This window comes from Equus caballus, chromosome 23, assembly GCF_041296265.1.
Source record: "Equus caballus isolate H_3958 breed thoroughbred chromosome 23, TB-T2T, whole genome shotgun sequence".
NCBI lineage: Eukaryota > Metazoa > Chordata > Mammalia > Perissodactyla > Equidae > Equus > Equus caballus.
Genome location: NC_091706.1, coordinates 28,130,794 through 28,148,331, shown reverse-complemented (window position 1 = coordinate 28,148,331; position 17,538 = coordinate 28,130,794). Strand labels below are relative to the sequence as shown.

At 39.4% G+C, this 17,538-nt stretch overlaps 1 protein-coding gene across 7 annotated transcripts in view; it reads left to right on the top strand.

Moving 5' to 3' along the window:
• Window positions 1-17,538, top strand: part of GCNT1 (glucosaminyl (N-acetyl) transferase 1) — a 45,949-nt gene that overhangs the window by 19,777 nt on the left and 8,634 nt on the right. Inside the window, exon 3 of one of the 7 annotated variants that reach the window (XM_070248083.1) lies at window positions 2,128-2,322. The exons of the other annotated variants lie outside the window; for them this stretch is intronic. The gene's annotated coding sequence lies outside the window, so the exon portion shown is untranslated. The remainder of the gene's footprint in view (window positions 1-2,127; window positions 2,323-17,538) is intronic. 7 annotated transcript variants of the gene reach the window in all.

The window sequence follows — 17,538 nt, the reverse complement described above, 5'->3', positions numbered from 1 at the left end:
ATCATAATTTTTGTTAGACTACAACTCAATGCTTATATTGTTATGGCCGTGTATAAGCTGAGCTATGGTAGCATAACATGATTTCTTCCTTTGTGCTTTTTTTGTTTTCTCCAGAGATAGTCTTATTTTCGTGTTTTTTTGTTTACCCTGTACATGTTACTTATTCAACTCTGAACTCTACCTTAGTTGTCAAAATCTCTTCGAAATACGTTCATTTGCAGCGGGAGTTCTCTCAGTTTTGTCTTACAGAAATTTCTTTTATAGCTGTTTGACTTGGTTCAGTTGGCTGGTTTCTTCCTAGGACCCCAACATGTCCTGGGATCTGTCTCCTCCTTAATCCTGGTGGTTTCTGTTGCCTCTGTTTTCTATTGGCTGCCTTAATTCCTGGCCCCTCTGTCTTTTTCTCGATGGGCAGCATGGCACAAACTTGGGGGCTGGATTGTGTAGGTTTGAATGTTAGCTCTTCCACTCCCTAGCTATGTGACATTCGCAGTTATTTAACCTCTTTATGCCTCAGTTTCCTCATCTGGAAAATAGTACCTTTTGTGGAGGCTTATCGTGAAGATTCTATGAGTTACGTAGGCACGTCACTTAGAAGAGCTCCTGGAACGTCTTAAGTGCTCCAAAATGGTGTTAGTGCTTTTGTAGTTACCGGTGTACCTCATCTTTTGGTGGTATGCTTCCTGCAGGAGTCTGCTGAGAGAAGGTGCCTGTGACTTTGTATGCATGAGGATGCCTTTATTCTGCATCACATTTGACCCATAGCTTGGCTGGTTATCTCAAATTCTAGGTGGAAATAGTTTTCCTTTGGAATTTTGAACTCTTGGGCATTCAAAAGGGAGAGAGAGTAGATGTTAAATTTTCTATTTTATTCTAGCTTTCATTGTTGCTGTTAAGAACTTCAGTGCCATTTGAAATTCTTGATTCTTTGGATTTGTTTTTTATTTTATTGTTTTATTTTTCCTTTTTCTCCCCCAAAGCCCCCCCGGTACATAGTTGTTTATTTTTTTTAGTTGTGGGTCCTTCTAGCTGGGCATGTGGGACGCCGCCTCAGCATGGCTTGATGAGTGGTGCCATGTCTGCACCCAGGATCCGACCCTGGGCCGCTGAAGCAGAGTGCGCGAACTTAACCACTCACTCGGCCACAGGGCCGGCTCCGCTTTGGATTTATGAACATCACTTCTCTGGAAACTTGTAGGATCTTCTTTTCCGCAGTGTTCTAAAATTTCACAGGAAATTTCCTTGGTTAGGATTGTTTTTAATGAATTGTGCTGGGTACCGATAGGGCTTTTTCAGACTGATAAAATCTTTGTCCTTCATTTCCATCAGTTCTTTCTTTGATAGATTTCTCTCCTCTTTATTTTTTTCTTTCTCTGTGGAACACCTGTTATTTGAATATTGGATCTCCTTTGTTAGTCCTCTAATTCTCCTATTTTTCCATTTATTTTTTGTTTTGTTCTACATTCTTGGAGATTTCCTCAACTTTAATTTCTAATTCTTCAGTTGAGTTTTTCATGTCAGCTATCATATTTTTGATCTCTAAAAGCTCATTTTTGTTTTCTGTTCCTTTTTCATAGCCTCTTGTTCTTTTTTTTTTTTTTGAGGAAGATTAGCCCTGAGCTAATATCTGCTGTCAATCCTCCTCTTTTTGCTGAGGAAGCCTGGCCCTGAGCTAACATCCATGCCCATCTTCCTCTACTTTATATGTGAGATGCCTACCACAGCATGGCTTGCCAAGTGGTGCCATGTCTGCACCCAGGATCTGAACTGGTGAACCCCAGGCCACTGAAGTGGAATGTGTCAACTTAACTGCTGCGCCACCAGGCTGGCCCATAGCCTCTTGTTCTTGTTTCATGGCTGCAATTGTTTCTCTTATGTCTCTGCAGATAGTAATACTAGGATTTTGTTGTTGAAATTTTTACCTCTTTGCTTGATCTTAATTTTTCCATGTGGTAGAATATTTAATTAGGTCCAGATTCTTCACTTCACAATCTATGTCCCTTGGAATATGATTTGGCTTCTCTTCCCATCCAGAGGTAGAACCTTATTTCCTCTTGAATAGCATCTGGGCTGGTGACTTTCTCTGACCAAAAGAATGTGACGGAAGTGATGTTGTGCATTTTCTAGAGCGTAAGCCTTACGAGGCTTTGGAGCTGCTGTGTTTGCTCTCTTACTGCCCTGAGGCTGCCATGTAAGGAAGCTTGTCTTGCCTGCTGGAGGATGAGAGACACCCCAGCTGACAGCAGCACCATGTGCAGACGTGAATGAGCCATGTTGAACCCTCCAGCCCAGACAGTCCTCCATCTGGATGCAGCTGCCTAGGTGAGCCCAGGGGAAACCAGAACTGCCCAACCAACTCTACAAGTAGTGAGAAATAATAAATTCTTGTTTTAAGTCACTAAGGATTGTGGTTGCTTATATAGAAGGAGTTAACTGATACCCTCCGCAGTTGTTTTTCTTTCTCTTTTGATCTCTCTTGGATCATGAGCTTTTCCTAGAGGCTGCTGGTTCTCTGTTCTCTGAGGCATAAGCCTGGAAGGTATGTGCTGCCTGCCAACATTCTGGAAATGAGAAAGTTTGACTTAATTTCCCCTGTTTTCAGGTCAGTACCCCTGCCCTCACTGTGCCTTCTGCCCTCCAGGTCAGATCCTTTCCGTTTTAGATTTTCCAGAGTCTTCTGCTGGTGCCTGGAAGGGTAATTTACTGGGTTATAATGGATACGGGGAGGGGCCTGGGAATCTTAAGTGCCTCTTGAAAGGATTTTCAACCAGTCCTTAGTTTTGAACACCACTTCACCACTGCTTCCAGAGGTATCGTGCTGCCACTTTCAGAGCATTTGGAGGAAGGGACGGATGTTGGGCGCGGGGGTGGCAGCTGTGCTGTAAAGTGGGTTGTCTCTCAGCTTCCCCTACTGCCTGCTTTAGGATTCAGCTTTCTGACATCGCCAAGTCAGTTACCATTCACCCGCTCTAGCTTTGAAAATTTTGATGTCATTTCTTCCATTATATTCTTTGTATTTGAGGGGTTTGAGCTTTTTAAAAAATCACTTATTATCATTTCATCTTTAAACAGATCCTACTTTTAGATATACTCTCTAAATAGGCTAGTCCGTGCTGCAAGTGTAGAGACTGGAAACAGAACTCTTCTCTGACCTTCAAAAGGGAGAAGGGGATAGATGTTAAATTTTTAGATAGATGTTAGATTTTTAGCAGAGGAACATGGGCTTCACTTGAAGGAGACTTTATTCATTCAGCAGACATAATTGAGTGGTTCTCTGTGCCACGTTCTGTGCCTTGCTCTGGGATGTGGGGATCTGAAGAAGGGAACATGATTTTGGCCCTCCTCTTCCTTCATCACACCATCTGGCTTTAGTTGTAATATCTTATTTCCTGTAGAAAGCCTGCTTTCCAAAGGAGACACAGGAAATGTGGTCCAGTGCTGGTCATAGAAGTTCCCTTGTTACCTCTGTCTCCCTGGCTGGAGCCCAAGAAAACTGTGGAGCTTGGTGTTTTTAATCATGGTGTTAATTATGGGGGCCTCAAGAGCTTTTCTTGTCTGGAAAAGTCTGGAGGGGCAGGCGTGGTTGGGGTCTCAAGACTTTGTTTCAGTGTGAGACCTCAGAAAAGCTAGGCAGCTCACCGCAGTGAGTCACAGACAGCAGCCAGGCAGCGCAGACCGCCCTTCTGACAGGGCAAGCCTGTAGATGGGGCAGACACCAGGTACCCCCAGATGGGGGAAGGCCATGGAGGCGCAGATGCCGGAAAGAACTCCACCCTGAATGGCAAGGGATCGCCTTGGGATCTTATCTGCTTCCTGCTCCTTCCCTTGGCCTGTTTCGGGTGACATTTGGGCATCCTCAGTTGACTCACGATTCTCTGAGATACTTGCATGGCCTTGGCATCAGTCACAGTAGGGGTATTTTGCTCCAGTCACTGCAGCCTCTGGGCCACAGAACAATAGTCTTGGAGAGTGGGTGAAATTGAGCCCCAGAGGAGTATGCCGTGGGCCATGTGAACGAACTGAGGCCGTGCTTCCTGCTGCAGAAGGACAGTGGGTTGTGGACTCTCATGTATCCACCCAGCTGTTTGTTTATGTGCGTCTGTGCAGACACACAGATGTGTACGTATACTTGTAAGTGTTTGTGTGTGTGCGTGTATTTTTTTAAGAAGGCGTATTTCCCCTACTTTTTAAAAAGGTGCAATAGGCAATAGGTAAGGAGAGTTATTAATAACAGTTTTGTTTGGACCTAAACCAGAATTACCTTGGTGGAAACTGTTGAGAAAAAAAGAGTTTACCTTTTAAAATTCTATCCCTTTCTTTATTATAGTTGACAGTTATGTCTGTCAGCTTTAACCTTAACAAAGGTTAACGAAGCTGACCAGTCCAGAGCCCTTCTCATCGCTCTACTTGTCTAGGAATCTCGGGTGTAAATAGAGGTTGAACAGGAAAATCCAGATTTTTCTTAGAGGTATGTATGTGTGTATGTGTATGGTCACATAAATAGATTAAATCCTTCTACTTCAAGCTCTGAATATGTTATATCATGTTAGTTTATAATAAAATAAATATATTTCCCTTCTCCTTCCCTCTTCCCACCTTGCCTTTCTTTTTTTAAAGATTTTATTTTTCCTTTTTCTCCCAAAAGCCCCCAGTACGTAGTTGTGCATTTTTTAGTTGTGGGTCATTCCAACTGTGGCATGTGGGACGCCGCCCCAGCATGGCCCAGTGAGTGGTGCCATATCCGTGCCCAGGACCCAAACTGGCAAAACCCCGGGCCACTGAAGCGGAGCGTGTGAACCCAACCATTCGGCCATGGGACCGGCCCCACACCTTGCCTTTCTTTTTATTATTAAAAAAGGAATTAAGGAAAATATAGCCTGAGCCACATGTAACTCATTTCTTTAAATGTTTTTTTCATTTTCTTCTCTATATAATGATATTTTTCTAAATTAAACTAGTAGGTGTATTGTATGTTTGGGGTGAATATTATGTTTTAGAATTTTTTTTTAATTTTTATTTTTTAAGATTTTATTTTTCCTTTTTCTCTCAAAGCCCCCCGGTACACAGTTGTATATTTTTATCTGTGGGTCCTTCTAGTTGTGGCATGTGGGACGCTGCCTCAGCATGGCCTGATGAGCAGTGCCGTGTCTGCACCCAGGATCCAAACCGGCGAAACCCTGGGCCGCCTCAGTGGAGCGCGTGAACTTAACCACTCAACCACGGGGCCGGCCCCTAGAATTGATTTATTTTAAAATACAGAGGCATATGCTAGTCATATCTAATAGATCTTAATTTTGAAATGCCGCTATAGCTTCTTATTTTTTACATTGTAAGGTCTTCTAATGTTTCTTACTTATTCCAGGCTGAAATCTAGATTTGATAATCAGTGGCTTTTGGATTTCTCTTACATGTATCTCTTCCTATTTATTCCTGTGAAAACAGTCCTGTACTGAGCTGTCCCCTTTACCTCCACTTTATTTTTTCCATTTGATCCTTAGCATTTTGACCTGTTGCAGACATGAGCATTTGGTGGTAGAAGACATTTAGAAAGAGGCCTTTAACTTGGAGCGGCAATGGAATTCAAAACATCCCCCATGGCCAGTTATATGAGGTTGGGCAATGTACGCAGACCGTTTCTTTCCACACCCATCTTTCCCATTGCTCTGTGCTCCTAATAGAGTTTTACTGAATCTCGGTTGGAAAACTAGTGTTTACATTATTAAGATGGATGGTCTTCAGAGCTAAGCCACAGAGTACACCACTGCCACGTACATAGTATGCTATAGTACAGTATGATTGCTTTTTTCATCATTGCATGACTCTGATTTCTTTGGAGTCAATAATTATCTCCTGGGCCCCCTTCATTTGCTTTGTTTTCAATGTGGTTATTACAAATTCACCCCCCAAACTCTACCAGTTGTTTAAATTGGTTTTCAATATGTTTATTCCCATCAGTTATTCCATCGGTTTCATCTCTTTTTTTCCCTTTAGGATTGGCCTTGAGCTAACATCTGTTGCCAATCTTCCTATCTTTTTTTTTCCTCCCCAAAGCCCCGGTGCATAGTTATATATCCTTGTTGTAAGTCATTCTGGTTCTGCAATGTGGGATGCCACCACAACATGGCTTGATGAGCAGTGTGTAGGTCCTTGGCCAGGATCTGAACTGGCAAACCCCAGGTCACCGAAGCGTAGCACACGAATTGAACCACTCGGCCATAGGGCTGGCCCTGGTTTCATCTTCTTGAAGATAATTCTCCCAGGGTCTTGTGATCTGCTTCTAACTACTATGATTGTCTATTGGCCTGTTACACAGCCTAGAATGTTCCTTTACTAGCACCCTGGTATTTCCTTTTCTTTCTTCTTATGTCATGACACTCTTTCTTATTCTTATGTTTTCCTCTTTCTTGGCTTATGCTTTAGTTTTTTGGGTTTTTTTTTTTTTTTTCTTTTTCATGAGTAAGATTGGCCCTGAGCTAACATCTGTGCCAGTCTACTTCTATTTTGTATGTGGGATACCGCCACAGCATGGCTTGATGAGTAGTGTATAGGTCTGTGCCCGGGATCCAAACCTGCAAACCCTGGGCCACCTGAAGCTGAGTGTGTGAACTTAACCACTAGGCCACTGGGCTGGCCCCCTGTACTTTAGTTTTGATGGAGCACGTCCTTCAGTAGCTTCTTGAGAAAGGGTGCATAAAAGTAAGTCTTTTGAGCCCTTGCCTATCTTAAAATGTAAAATGTTTTTATTTTCCCTGTAATTTACTTAATAGTTCATCTGGTTCTAGGAATTCCCATCTGGAATTCAGTTTCCTTCAGCACTTTGGAGGTGTTGCTCCATTATCATCTGGCTTCTGCGGTTGGTTTTTATCAAGTATAAAGACATTCTGCTTCTGAATCCTTGTTGTGCGGCTTATTTCCCCCCTCTCTGAGAACCTACATGATATTCTTTTTCCCAGTGTTCTGACATTTCATGATTAATGAATGCATCTTGGGGTGGGTCTCTTTTTATCCATTGTGCTGGTTTTCCAAGGGACTTTTCAGTCTGGAAACCATTCTTTCATTTTGAGAAATAGTCTTGAATTATTTAATTGATGACTTCCTTCCATTTCTTCTGTTTTTTCTTTCTGGTTGTCCTGTTATTCAGAGGGTGGATCTCCTGGGCTGGTTCTCTAAGTTACTATATTTTTTTCTCTAATTTTTCCATTAATCAGTTTGCCTATTTGCTTAATTCCCTGAGAGTTTTCCTCAACTTTATTTTCCGATGCATCTATTGCACTTTTCAGTTTTTACTATTATGTCCTTAATTTTTAGGATCTTTCTATTTGCTAGTTGTCCTGTTTATGTGGTTTCCTGTTTGTTTTCATCATTGCTATGAGGCAAACTACCCCAAATGGAGTAACATAAAACGTGACCATTTTATTTTTTGCTCACACATTCTGTGGGTCAGGAATTCAGTTAAGACTTGAGTGACCAGGGGTTGAAGTCGTCTAGTGGCTTCTTCACTCACATGTCTGGCACCTGGGCTGGGATGAATTGAAGTGTGGGTTCAACTGGGACTCTTGACTTGGTTACCCATCTATATTTGGCCTCTCCACGTGGCTTCTCACAACACAGAAGCTGGTTCTGAAAGGGAGCTTCTGGAGAGCAAATTTTCCAAGACGATCAGGTGGCAGCTGCGTGTTTTTACATGACCCAGCCTTGGTGGCGCCATAGTGTCACTTCTGCCAAACTCTACTGGTCAGTGTAATCATAAGTTGTCCAAATTCAAAGGGAGTGAATTCGATTGGGGAGTGGAAAGGTCGCATTGCGGAAGAGCCTATGGGATGGGAGTATTTTGCCTATTTTCAGACAGTGTAATCTGCCTCACTTATTGATTGATTGATTGACTGAATGCACTATCTTTTCTTGTCTGAGGATATTATTAGTAGTTTTCTTCTCCCTGCAGTGTTTCCTTTGAACATTTGGGGGAATTTTCAATGTAAGCAGCACATTTAAGTCTTTTCCTCTTGGTCTGATTGGATTCCCTGGTAAATAAACGCCTGCGTTGGCTTGGCTGCCAAAGTTCTGGGAGCTGATAGCTGGATAGGAAAGGAGGTCTCATTGTTCATTGTCCTTGGGTTCACTTACTCCCGCTGTTTTCTGATTAGAGCTCTGCTTTCCGTTGTGCCTGGCGTGTCCAGCCTGGAGAACCTCTGCAGAGACTAAATCTTGGGTCTTTGCCGGGTTTTGTGGTGGAGACCCAACTGCTTTGTAAACAGCTGTCAGTCAATACGTTTTTTTTTAAATACTCTCATCCTCCCTTGGTATCTGTGCCACCATTCCCCTGAACCTTTTGACGATCCCGTAGTGTAAATACAGCTGGTTCATTCCTTCCTGCTGTCAGTCTGGGCTTCTTAGGTCTGCTTACTCAGTTACCGTTCATCCATCTGCTTTTCGCATTTTACTTGCTGCCTCCTCTCGTGCTCTCTGAGGTCATTTTGTCTGTCCTCCCACTCCAGGAAATACTCAATGGCACCCTAATCCTGACCGGTTGGAGCTGTTCATTTTATGTTAGTGACCATTTTGTTCTTCTAGTGACCATTTTGTTACCTCGGATGCATTTGATACTTTTTTTCTTGTCCCCTTCCTTGACTAGCTGTCCTTGTTACAAGCGTTATAAAAGATCAGAGTTTACTGTCATTGTCTATAGAACTTAGTATTCTTGCGCTTCTTGGTTTTGATTTCAAGAAGCCACAAATTAAGAACCCTTGCCTTCAGGTACTGGCTTTCCTTCTTCACATGGTGGAATTATTTTTTTCCACCATTTCTTCTAAGGTTGTGTTTTTCTACTTAAAACTTTTTGTGGCCAGTCTTCTCTTTCATGAAAGGCATCTGTGTTCCAGTGAGGGACCTTCTCCAGGACACTCGCTAAGACAATTGCCGAGTCTTGTAGGAGACCCTCAGTGAGGAAGGCTTGGCATGTGTTTGGGACTTGTATTTTTCTTTCTGTCTCAGCATTCATGAGGTCTTATTGTTTAGTCATTGACTGTTCTCACTCCCGATTCTTATCTATGTCCTTTGTGAAATCTGAAGGTGAGGAAACACTGGGCCCAGCAGTATTAACCTCTGCCATGCTTTCTTATTCATTTTTGAGTATTTTGAATATTCTTCGTGTGTGTGCTTAAACTAAGGCATGTTTGATGACTGAAGTTTCATTAAATTAGTATAGCATATGCACTTTTTGCTTCCTTTAAACTTTTCCTCACAGAAATCCTTTGCTCTATGAAATATTTTCCCATCAGCTTTCTTCTAATTCTCAGCAAATTTTAGTTAAGAGAATATTCTATGTCTTGAAGTTAGGCTGGTTAATTAAAATTTCTTTTGATAATTTATCTTCTCCATTTACCATTGTGATAAATACACAAAGTCAAAAGCATTATTAATGAAATACACTTATCTCACACATTTACCTACTTTATAGACACTTAAGGTGATCTTACATTTTAAAAAGCATTTTGCAAAGCATGGTGGATGTTTTGGGTGTGGATGAGAATGGTAAAGACTTACGCCTTTTTTGAGGTGAGATCCAAGTTAGGAGCTTAGCATATTCTTTATGAATTTTAGACTGACTCCTTCTGTACTCATATTCTTAAAAAATCTGTGTAGGGGCCGGCCCCGTGGCCTAGTGGTTAAGTTCGCAAGCTCTGCTTCGGCAGCCCAGGGTTTCACCGGTTCGGATCCTGGGCTCAGACATGGCACTTATCATCAGGCCATGCTGAGGCAGTGTCCCACATGCCACAACTAGAAGGACCCACAACTAGAAATACACAACTATGTACCGGGGGAGGGTTTGGGGAGAAGAAGGAAAATTAAAATCTTAAGAAAAAAAAATCTGTTTAGGATAGTTCTACTTGTTTAAAAAACCCCACTGGTGACACAATTGGGTTGTCCTTTTTATAGTTGAGTTGTAGGAGTTTTTTATATTTTCTGGATACTTACCAAATAATGAATTTGAAAATATAGTATTTTCTCTCATTTTGTAGGTTGTGTTTTCACTTTTTTGATGGTTCTTTGAACCACAAAACTTAAATTTTGATAAAATTCAGTTTATCTGTTTTTTCTTTTATTGCTTGAGTTTTTGGTGTTATATATAGGAACCCATTGCCAAATTGTAGGTCATGCAGATTTACTCCTGTTTTCTTCTTAGTTTTAGGGCTTAGCTTTAGGTGTTTCATCCATTTTTTTATTAAATTCTGTATATGCTGTGAGGTAAGGATCCACCTTGGTTCTTTTGGATATGCGTAGTCACTTGCCCCAGCACCATTCACGTAAAACACTGTTCTTTCCTCATTGAATTCTCTTGGTACCATGTCAAAAATCAATTGACTGTAAATGTAAGGCTTTATATTTTGAACTCTATTCCATTGTTCTATATATCTGTTCTCGTACCACCATCATTCTCTTTTGATTACTATAGCTTTAAAGTAAGTGTTGGAATTGGGAAGTATACGTCCTCCAACTTTGTTCTTTTTCAAGATTGTTTTGGCTCTTCTGGGTTCTGCAAATTTCCGTATGAATTTTGGGATCAACTTGTCAGTTTTTGCAAAAAAGGGGAACTAGAATTTGATAGAAATCGTGTTGAAAACTTTATTGGTTAATCTTTGGGTATATTGCCATCTTTACAATACTAAGTTTTCTAATTTATGAGCATAGAATGTCTTTCCATTTGTTCAGGTCTAAAAGTTTTTTGATTTGTAGTTTTCAGCAGATAAGTCTTGCACTTCTTTTTTTGAATTTTTTCCTTACAGTATTTTATTCTTTTTGATGCTATTATAAATTTTATTTTTGGATTGTTCATTGTTAATGTATGGAAATAACAGTTGCTTTTTGTATGGTGATCTTATATCTTACAAACTTGTTAAACTCATTTATTATAATTTTTTTGTGTGCATGGATTTCTTAGGATTTTCTGTATAGAGGCACACTTCACTTTATTGCACTTTGCTTTATTGCACTTCCCTTCACCAGCAAAAAGATTACAACTCATTGAAAGCTCAGATGATGATTAGCATTTTTTAGCAATAAAGTATTTTTAAATTAAGGTATGTATGTATTTTTAGACATAACACTATTGAGCACTTGTAGACTACGGTATAGCGTAAACGTAGTTTTTATATGTACTTGGAAACCAAAAAATTTGTGTCACTTGATTTATTGGGATATTCATTTTATTGCTGTGATCTGGAACTGAACCCGCAAGATCTCCGAAGTATGCCTGTAGAAGATTGTGTCATCTACAAATAGAGAGAGTGTTACTTCCATTCCAAGCTTGGTGCCTTTTATTTCTTTTTCTTGCCTAATTGACATGCCCAGATCCTCCAATATAATGTTGAGTAAAAGTGGCAAGAGTGGATGGACATCCTTGTCTTGTTCCTGCTCTTAAGGGGAAGCAGCCAGTCTTTCACCATTAAGTATGATGTTAGCTGTGCATTTTTTATAGACGGCTTTATCAAGTTGAGGAAGTTTCTTTTTATTCCTAGTTTATTTTAGTATTTTTATCATAAAATGGTATTGGATTTTGTCAGATGCCATTCTGTGTCAGTTGTGATGATAACAGAGTATTTGTCATTTATTCTATATTAATAATGGTATATTACATTGACTTTTGTATGTTAAATAAATTTTGCATTCCTGGGCTAAACCGCACTTGGTCATGGCATATTATCCTTTTTATATGTTGCTGGATTTGGTTTGCTAGTATTTTGCTGAGAATTTTTGTGTCTATATTTATAAGTGATATTGATCTATAGTTTTCTTGTGATGTCATTGTCTGATTTTGGTTTCAGGGTAATTAATTACTGGCCTCATAGAGTAGGTTGGGAAGTGTTTCATTCCTCTTCCATTTTTTTGGTAAGAGTGTTTGAAGGATTGTTGTTAATTCTTTAAAAGTTTGGTAAAATTTACCAGTGAGGTCATCTGGGCCTGGGCTTTTCTTTGTGGGAGGTTTTTTGGTAACTGTTATTAGAACTCTGTTCAGATTTTCTATTTCTTCTTGCATCACTTTCGGTAGTTGGTATCTGTCTAAGAATTTGCCCATCTGTCTAGGTTATATAATTTACTGGGATACAATTTTTCACAGTATTCCCTTATAATTCTTTTTATTTACGTAAGGTTGGAGGTGATGTTCCCTCTTCCATTCCTAATTTTAGTACTGATTCTCCTCTTTTTTCTTGGTCAATTTAGTTAAAGATTTATTTATTTAAGCTTTTCAAGGAACCAGCTTTTGGTTTCATTGTTTTTCCTTTTGTGTTCTGTTCTCAATTTCATTTATTTCTGCACCAGTATTTTCTGCTTGCTCTGGGTTTCTTTTGGACTCCTTTTTTCTTGTTTCTTAAGGTGGAAGCTTAAATTATTGATATGAGTTCTTTTTTTAATATGGGTATCATTTCTTTCTGAACACTGCTTTTGCTGCATCCCATAAGGTTTTTTTGTTTTATTTTTGTTTTCATTCCATTCATATCAAAATATCTTCTTATTTCCCTAGTGATTTCTTCTTTGATCCATTGGTTATAGTCAGGTGCCACATGATGACATTTCAGTTGACAACGGACTGCATGTACAATAGTGGTCCCATAAGATTATAATGGAGCTGGAAAATTCTCGTCACCTAGTGACATCATAGCACAATGCATCACGAGTTTGTGGTGACACTGGTGCAAACAAACCTGTGCTGCCAGTCCTATAAAAGTATAGTATATACGATTATATACAGAACACAATACTTGATAATGATGATAAACTACTGTGTTACTTGTTTTTATATTTACTATACTATACTTTTTACTGTTTAGGGTATACTCTTTATACTAATAAAAAAAGTTTACTGTAAAACAGTATGCCATGTTATGCCAGCAGCATTTTGTGTTTATCAAGTCTCTTGATTGCATCATTTTCTCTTGTGCTTGATTTAATCTCATGTTGTTTTGCTCACCATGGCCCCTAAGCATACAAAATCCGCTGCTAATGTTGTCAGTAAGAGGCCACATCAAGTGATTGACCTGAAAAGAAAATTAAAAGTGCTTAAGGACTATGAGGCTGGGAATCAGCAATGGTTATTGTTCTCCCATCAGGCGTATCCCATTCTGCTATAGCTATGATCTTGAAGACCAAGAACAAAGTGATGGAAGCTGTTAAAGGATCTGCTTCCATGAAGGCGGTGAGATTAACAAAAATTCAAGAAGGGCCTGTATCAGACAAGAAACTTGTAATGACCTGGATGGAAGGGCCGACACAAGCCTAATAAGCCTCTTAGCACCATGATGATCTGATCACAGCCAAGCAAAAAGTTTGTTTGCGATGTTGAAAGAAAAGCTGGACCCAGCCATGATATTAAATTTACTGCTAGCTCTGGCTGGTTTAAACAATTTGAGAATTCTTATTCATTACACAGTGTGAAAGTGTGTGGTGAGTTTGTGAGTACTGATGTCAAGGCAGCTGAAGACTGTTTGGAAACTCTGGATAAGCTGATGATGGAGAAAAATTACTTGCCAGAGCAAAAATTCAGTATGGATGAAATCTCCCTATTCCAGAAGTGGATGCCTGTGTGAGGACTTTCATCCATAAGGAGGCCAAGTCAATGCCAGGTTTCAAGGCTTTTAAGGACAATTTAACAGTCTTGCTTGGGGGCAATGTTGTAGGCCACAAATTGAAACCCTTTGTGATCTGGCGTACTGAGAACCCCAAGACCTTCAAGCATATCAGTAAGCACACACTGCCAGTGTACTCCAGGAGCAATAAGAAGTCATGGATGACCCAGCTCCTCTTCCAGATGCCCTTCTGAACTGCTAAAGCAGCCAGTGAAATAGAGAAGTACCACGTGGAGAATAACGTACCTTTCAAGATTTTGCTTATTGTTGATGACGCTCCCACACATTCTCCTTTTATTGATGATCTTCATCCCAAACTTAAAGCCATGCTTCTCCCCTAAAACACCACTTCTTTCATCCAACCAATGGATCAAGTAGTTATAGCAGATTTTTTTTTTAAGGTATGCTTTTTTGGTGGGGAAGATTGGCCCTGAGCTAACATCTCTTGTCAATCTTCCTCTTTTTTTCTTTTTCTCCCCAAAGCCCCATACATAATTGTATATCCTAGTTGGAAGTCATTCTAGTCCTTCCATGTGGGATACTGCCACAGCATGGCTTGATGAGTAGTGTGTAGGTCTGTGCCCAGGATCCAAACCGGTGAACCCAGGGCTGCCAAAGTGGAGCATGCAAACTTAACCACTCAGCCACAGAGCCAGCCCCTATAGCAGATTTTAATGCCTACTACTTGACGAGGACCTTTGCTCAGGCTATTGTTGCAACTGAGGAAGACACTGAGAAGACATGGAGGCAATTCTGGAAGGATTACAACAGCTATGACTGCATCAAGAACCTTGCGTGGGCTTGTGGTGATGTCACCAAGGAGGATATGAATGGTGTCTAGAAGACGCTCAAGAGGTTCATCTGTGACTTCAAAGGATTTTCCAAGGATGAGGTGGAGAGGTTCCAAAAATCAACAAGACTGGTTGAGATGGCAAACAACTTTAATCTGGATGTGGATGAGCGTGACGCTGAGGAGCTCCTGAGGAAATGACTAATGAGGAGTTGGAACTGGAACAGGAACACGTAGCTCAAGAAGAGGCACGAGAAAGGAAAGTACAGGAGAAGAAAAAGAAGAAAAGCTGCCAAGAAAATTCACAATGAAGGGTTTATCAGAAGCTTTTGCAGACCTCAACAAACTCCTTCAAAAGTTTGATAACATGGACCCCACACCAAAAAGGTTTTCGTTAATAGAGAGGAACGTTCCTGGTGCATTATCTTGCTTACAAGCAAATCTGTGGTAAAAAAAAAAGGAAGCAAACCACCATGGGCATATTTTTTAAAAGAGTGACAGCTCCTCAAGAAGGGCCTCAGGCAGGTACTCTGGGGGTATTCCAGAAGAAGGCATTGTTGTCATAGGAGATGACAGCTTCGTGTGTGTTATTGCCCCCAAAGACCTTCCAGTGGGACAAGATGTGAAGGCAGAAGACAGTGATATTGGTGATCCTGACCCTGCGTAGGCCTAGGCTAATGTGTGTGTTTGTGTCTTCGTTTTTAACAAAAATTTGAAAAAGTAGAAAAAATTTAAAAATAGAGAAAAGCGTATAGAATAAGGACATAAAGAAAGGACATATTTTTGTACAGCTATCCGATGTGTTTGCGTTTTAAGCTAAGTGTTGTTACAAGAGGGTCAAAAAGTTTTAAAAAAATGAAAAAGTTTGTAAAGTAAAAAAGTTACAGTAAGCTAAGATTAATTTATTATTGAAGAAATAAAAACATTTTTATACGAATTTAGTGTAGCCTAGGTGTACAGTGTTAGTAAAGTCACTGTCGTGCACCGTGATGTCCTAGCCTTCACATTCTCCCCCCACTCACGCAGAGCAACTGCCAGTCCTGCAAGCTCCATTTGTGGCAAGTGCCCTAGACGGGAATATCATTTTTTTATCTTTCATACTGTATTTTTACTGTATCTTTTCTATGTTTAGATACACAAATACTCACCATTGTGTTACAGTTGCCTGCATATTCAGTGCAGTAACATGCTGTACAGGTTTGTAGCCAAGAAGCAACAGGTTGTACCATAGAGCCTAGGTGTGTAGTAGGCTATACCATCTAGGATTGTGTAAGCACTTTCTATGATGTTTGCCCAAGGACGAAATTGCCTAATGATGCGCTTCTCAGAATGTATCTCCATCATTAAGCGACACATGACTCTATTTAGGAGTGTATAGTTTAATTTCCACGTATTTGTGAACTTCTCAAATTTCCTTCTGTTACTGATTTCTAATTTCATTCTTTTGTAGTGAAAGGACATATGTTTCTTGATTTCAGTCTTTTTAAGTTTATTGAGGCTCGTTTGATGCTGTAGCATATGGCATATCCTGGAGAATGTTCCGTGTGTTCTTGAGAAGAATGTACATTTTGCTCTTGTTGGGTACAGTGTTCTATAAATGTCTGTTAGGTCTAATTGGTTTATAGTGTTGTTCAAGTCTTCTGTTTCTTTGTTGACCTTCTTCTATCCATTTCATAATTATAAAATATCCTTTATTTCTAATTTTTGTCTTAACGTCTATTTTGTCAGGTATTAGTATAGTTACTCTAGCCCTTTTTTGGCTATTTTTTTACATAATATCTATTTGCATTCCTTTATCTCAACCTAATTGTGTCTCCAAATCTAAATCGTGTCTCTTGTAGAATCATATTGTTGGATCATTTTAAAAAAACCTGGTTTGCTGATCCTATTTTAATTCCTTTGATGTCTCCTTTGCTATATGTGTTTTAGTTATTTTTTTAAGTGATCGCCCTGGGAATTACAAAAAAAAATTTCTAAACTTTAAACATTTCATTTTAGATTAATGCCATCTTAATTTTAATAGTATACAAAACCTTTGCTGCACTATAACTGTTCCCTTCCCCTCCTTTGTATGATTATTATGTAAATTACGTTTCTATACATTACAAGCCTGTCAACACAGTGTTATAATAACTACTTTATGCAGTTGTCTTTTAAATTTCATATGAAAAGACTTACAAAGAAAATTACATTTCATATGTATATACTTTTACTGCTGCTTTTTATTTCTTCATGTGGATTTGAGTTATTATCTCACATCCTTTCATTTCAGCCCAAAAGACTCTGTTTAGTATTTCTTTTGGGCAGGTCTGCTAGTGATGAATTCTTTTAGCTTTTGTTTATCTGGGAATTTCTTAATTTCTCATTGTTTCTGAATGATAATTTTGCTGATTATAGAATTCTTCATTGAAGATCTTTTCTTTCTGCTCACTGAATATGTTATCTACTATCTTCTGGTCTTCATTGTTTCTGATTTGAAGCTATTCATAATTTTTATGACGCTTGTATAATCACTTTTCTCTTGCCATTTTCAAGATTCTTTCTTAGTCTTTGTCTTTGAGCAGTTTAACTGAAGTACCTAGATGTGGATTTTTTTTTTAGTTTATCATCTTTTGAAGTCATTGAGCTTCCTGAGTGTGAAGATTCATTTTCTTTCAATTTGAATAGATTATTTTTTAGCGCAGTTTTTAGTTTGCAGAAAAATTGTACAGAAAGTGCAGAGTTCCCACATACTCCCTCACACAGTTTCCCCTATTATTAATCACTTGCACTAATGTGGTACATTTGTTACAATTGATGCAACAATATCCATACATTATTATTAATTATAGTTATGAAAGGTCACTCTTTTTGTCGTACAGTTCCGTGGGTTTTAACAAATGCATAATATCACATAACCACCATTACAGTATCATACAGAGTAGTTCCACTGCCCTAAAAATGCCCTATTCTCAACCTGTTCATGCGTTCCTTCCTTACCACCACTCCCTGGCAAACACTGATCTTTTTTATTGTCTCTATAGTTTTGCCTTTTCCAGAATATCATATAGTCGGAATCATACAGTATGTAGCCTTTTCAGATTGGCTTCTTTCACTTATCAATAGGCATTTAAGCTTCCTCCATGT